This window comes from Theropithecus gelada, unplaced genomic scaffold (assembly GCF_003255815.1).
Source record: "Theropithecus gelada isolate Dixy unplaced genomic scaffold, Tgel_1.0 HiC_scaffold_3328, whole genome shotgun sequence".
Classification (NCBI taxonomy): domain Eukaryota; kingdom Metazoa; phylum Chordata; class Mammalia; order Primates; family Cercopithecidae; genus Theropithecus; species Theropithecus gelada.
Genome location: NW_020259830.1, coordinates 1 through 4807, shown reverse-complemented (window position 1 = coordinate 4807; position 4807 = coordinate 1). Strand labels below are relative to the sequence as shown.

At 49.7% G+C, this 4807-nt stretch overlaps 2 pseudogenes; both read left to right on the top strand.

The window, feature by feature from the left end:
• The first annotated feature begins 1317 nt into the window (after positions 1–1317).
• LOC112617686 lies at positions 1318–1434 on the top strand (annotated as a pseudogene).
• Positions 1435–4375: 2941 nt separating this feature from the next.
• On the top strand, positions 4376–4494 carry LOC112617687 (annotated as a pseudogene).
• The last annotated feature ends 313 nt before the right edge of the window (positions 4495–4807 follow it).

The following is a 4807-nucleotide window of genomic DNA, read 5'->3' as shown; positions in this document are numbered from 1 at the left end:
TCTTTCTTTCTTTCTTTCTTTCTTTCTTTCTTTCTTTCTTTCTTTCTTTCTCTTTCTTTCTTTCTTTCTTTCTTTCTTTCTTTCTTTCTTTCTTTCTTTCTCTCTCTCTCTCTTTCCTTCCTTCCTTCCTTCCTTCCTTCCTTCCTTCCTTCCTTCCTTCCTTCCTTCCTTCCTTCCTTCCTTCCTTCTTTTTTTTCTAAACCTAGTCCCAGTCTGTCACCCAGGCTGGAGTGTAGTGGCACAATCTCTGCTCATTGCAAGCTCTGCCTCCAGGGTTCACGCCATGCTCCTGCCTCAGCCTCCTGAGCAGCTGAGACTACACGCACCCTTCAGCACACCCGGCTCATGTTTTGTAGATTTACTAGAGATGGGTTTTCACCTTGTAGGCCAGGCAGGTCTAGATCTCCTGACCTTGTGAGTGTAGTGGCGCAATCTCTGCTCATTGCAAGCTCTGCCTCCAGGGTTCACGCCATGCTCCTGCCTCAGCCTCCTGAGCAGCTGAGACTACACACACCCTTCAGCACACCCGGCTCATGTTTTGTAGATTTACTAGAGATGGGTTTTCACCTTGTAGGCCAGGCAGGTCTAGATCTCCTGACCTCGTGATCCACACGTCTCAACCTCCCAAAGTGATGGGATTACATTTGTGATCCACTGCACCCAACCTGCAGGAGGCTTTTGTGGCCTTCCCCCTCCCTCGCTTCCCCCTACTATCGCCATGCTTCTCAACCTCCCCTGACTCTGCTCCCCCTTTATCATGCCCCTAAAACCCCGACACACCTGGGGAACTCCTTCTGGGGTTGCGCCAACAAAGCACCACCAGGCAGCAGCATTCCACCACTTCCGCCTAGCCGCCGTCCAGCCAGGAGCCAGGATTCAGGGCTCCAGTCTGGGAGGGCAGGGTGCTGGACACTAAAGTTGCAGGCCCGGGTGTTGGCACTGTGAGAAAATGGCCACACACCGCATGGCCGCCTGTTTGACCTTGGCCAGTCCTGATGGCTCTGGGTGGGTGTGGAAAGAGGGGGCCTCACAGGAGCTCCAGAGCAGCCAGGGATGCAAAAGAATACCTCCATGACAGGATGGAGTATTGGACGGGGTCGCAGGATCGTAGGCCCTGGGCCCTGACACTTCAGAGCACTCCCTGTTCCTAGTGGCCGACATGGTTGAAGCTCGGTAGCTGGGGAGCCGGGGGAAGGCCGCGTGCGAGTGGCTCGGGGCTCCCGACCTGAGCCCGGCATCCCCAGGCTGGCAGTGTGGACTGGAAGCCAGCAGACAGGGCTGGGCCGGGCTCTTGGGGCACCCAAGGGCCTCTGTGGTGTCTGTCCATACCACCCTGAACACGCCCGATCTCATCTGATCTTGGAAGCTAAGCAGGGTCGGGTCTAGTTAGTACTTGGATGGGAGACCACTTGGGAATACCGGGTGCTACAGACTTTTTTGCTTTCTTTCTTATCTTTCTTTCCTTTCTACCTTCCGTTCTTCCCTTCTCTCTCTTCTTTCTTTCATTCTTTCTTTCTTTCCTTCTTTCTTCTTTTCTTTCTTTCTCTCTTTCTTTCTTTTCTACCTTCCATTCTTCCCTTCTCTTCCCTTCTCTCTCTCCTTTCTTCCTTTCATTCTTTCTTTCCTTCTTTCTTCTTTTCTTTTTTTTTTTTTTTTTTTTTTTTTTTTTTTTTTTTTTTTTTTGAGACGGAGTCTCACTGTGTCTCCCAGGCTGGAGTGCAGTGGCGCGATCTCGGCTCACTGCAAGCTCCGCCCCCCGGGTTCACGCCATTCTCCCGCCTCAGCCTCCCGAGTAGCTGGGACTACAGGCGCCCGCTACTGCGCCCGGCTAGGTTTTTTTTGTATTTTTAGTAGAGACGGGGTTTCACCATGTTAGCCAGGATAGTCTGGATCTCCTGACCTTGTGATCCACCCGCCTCGGCCTCCCAAAGTGCTGGGATTACAGGCTTGAGCCACCGCGCCCGGCCTCTTTTCTTTCTTTCTCTCTTTCTTTTCTACCTCATTCTTCCCTTCTCTCTCTCTCCTTTCTTTCTTTCATTCTTTCTTTCTTTCCTTCTTTCTTCTTTTCTTTCTTTCTCTCTTTCTTACTTTCTTTCTTCGTTCTTTTCTTTCTTTCTTTCTGTCTCTCTTACTTTCTTTCTGTCTTTCTATCTTACTCTCTCTTTCTTCCAGATGGAGTCTCGCTCTGTCACCCAGGTTGGAGTGCAGTGGCTTGATCTTGGCTCACTGCAAGCTCTGCCTCCTGGGTTCACGCCATTCTTCCGCCTCAGCCTCCAGAGCAGCTGGAAATACAGGCACCTGCCACTACTCCAGGCTCTTGTATTGTAGTTTTACCAGAGACTGGGTTTCACTGTGTTAGCCAGGCTGGTCTGCATCTCCTGACCTCGTGATCCACCCACCTCAGCCTCCCAAAGTGCTGTGATTACAGGTGTGATCCACCAGTCTCGGCCTGCTCTAGGCTATTTTGGCTTCCCCGCTCACTCAGTATGCAGGGTCAGGCCTGGTTAGTACTTGGATGGGAGACTGCCTGAGAATACCGGGTGCTGTAGGGATTTTTGCTTTCTTTCTGGTCTTTCTCTCTTTTCTACCTTCCTTTCTCTCCTTCTCTCTCTCTTCCTTCTTTCTTTCTTTCTTTCTTTCTTTCTTTCTTTCTTTCTTTCTTTCTTTCCTTCCTTCCTTCCTTCCTTCCTTCCTTCCTTCCTTTCTTTTTCTTTCTTTCTTTTCCTTTCTCTCTGTTTCCTTATTGTTTTCTTCTTTCTTTCCTTCTTTCTCTTCTTTCTTTNCTTTCTTTCTTTCTTTCTTTCTTTCTTTCTTTCTTTCTTTCTTTCTTTCTTTCTTTCTTTCCTTCCTTCTTTTTCTTTCTTTCATTCCTTTTTCTTTCTTTCTTTTCCTTCTCTCTCTTTCCTTATTGTTTTCTTCTTTCTTTCCTTCTTTCTCTTCTTTCTTTCCTGTTCTTTCTTTTTTCCTTTCCTTCCTTCCTCCTTCCCTCCCTCCCTCCCTCCTTTCTTTCTTTCTTTCTTTCTTTCTTTCTTTCTTTCTTTCTTTCTTTCTTTCTTTCTTTCTTTCTTTCTTTCTTTCCTTCTTTCTTTCTTCTCTTCCAGACAGAGTCTCACTCTGTCACCCAGGCTGGAGTGCAGTGGAGTGATCTCAGCTCACTGCAAGCTCCAATTCCTGGGTTCACACCGTTCTCCTTCCTCAGCCTCCCTGGCAGCTGAGACTACTGGCGCCTGACACCAAGCCCGGCTCATGTTTTGTAGTTTTAGTAGAGACTGGGTTTCTCTGTGTTAGGCAGGTTTATCTGGATCTCCTGACCTCTTGATCCACCCATCTCAGCCTGCCAAAGTGCTGGGATTACAGGTGTGATCCACTGTGCCTGGCCTGCTATAATCTTTTGTGGCTTCCCCATCCCTCACTTCCCCCTACAGTTGCCATGCTTCCCAACTCCCCTGACTCTGCTCCCACTTTATCACCTGCTTACACCTGCTTACATGCGCCACAGCCTGGGACTTCCTCCTGGGTTTCCGCCACCAAAACACCATTGGGCATCAGAATCCCACCACTTCCACCTCACCACCACCCCTCCAGAAGCCTGGCTCCACTCCAGGAGTGCAGGGTGCTGGACCCCAAACGGGTTCCCTGCCGTTTGCTGTGCCTTCCTGCTCCGGGAATGACCAGGTGATTCAATCCACTCATCGGGTGCTGCCACAACTTTCCGAACCAGGGGAAGAGGTGGGCAGGGGCAGCGGGTGCTACACATGCCAGCCAAGACCTCTGCTCCAGAATGCCAGGGCTGCTTTATTCGGGGAAGGACATTGCTTCACCAGCCACCAGGAAAACAGTCCCTGTGCACCCGGATTCCCATTGCCATCATCTTCTTGTAACTGTAGTCCCGAGGACAATCCACAGACCCAGACCTTGGGTCCCATGGGCACGCCCATTGCCACAGCTCCCGCCAAATGGACGGGTGAACTCTGCCAATCAAGGGGCCCAGTGAACCACACCAAGATCAGATTGAGGTGCCCAGAAAGGAAGGAGCCTACGAAACCCACTTCCAAAGCAAGCAATTAATCCAAGAGAAACCCTTCACAGTGCTCTGGAGCAGCCAGGTACCAAAAGAATACCTCCCCAACAGGGTGGAGGACCGGATGGGATCCCAGGAATGTGAGCCCTGGACCCTGATGCCTTGGAGCACTCCCTGTTCCGAGCAGGTGCGACGTGGTGGAAGCTCGGGAGCTTGGGAGCCAGAGGGAAGGCTGTGGGTGAGCAGCATGGGGGTCCTGATCCCAGCCTGGTAGCCCTAGGCCAACAGTGCCACCTGGAAGCCGGCAGGCATGGCAGAGCCGAGCTCCTGGGTCAGCCAGGCACCTCTGCCAGTGTCTACCACCATACCACTCTGAACGTGCCCGATCTCATCTGATCTCGGAAGCTAAGCAGGGTCAGGTCTGGTTAATACTTGGATGGGAGACCCACTGGCAGTACCAGGTTCCATAGGCTTTTTGCTTTCTTTCTTTTCTACCTTCCTTTCTTTTTCTTTCTTTCTTTCTTTCTTTCTTTCTTTCTTTCTTTCTTTCTTTCTTTTCTTTCTTTCCTTCTTTCCTTCTTTCTTTCGTTCATTTATTTCTTCTTTCTTTCCTTCTTTCTTTCTTTCTTTTCTTTCTTTCCTTCTTTCTTTCATTCATTTATTTCTTCTTTCTTTCCTTCTTTCTTTCTTTTCTTTCTTTCTTTTTTCTCCCTTCCTTCCTTCCTTCCTTCCTTCCTTCCTTTCTTTCTTTCTTTCTTTCTTTCTTTCTTTCTTTCTTTCTTTCTT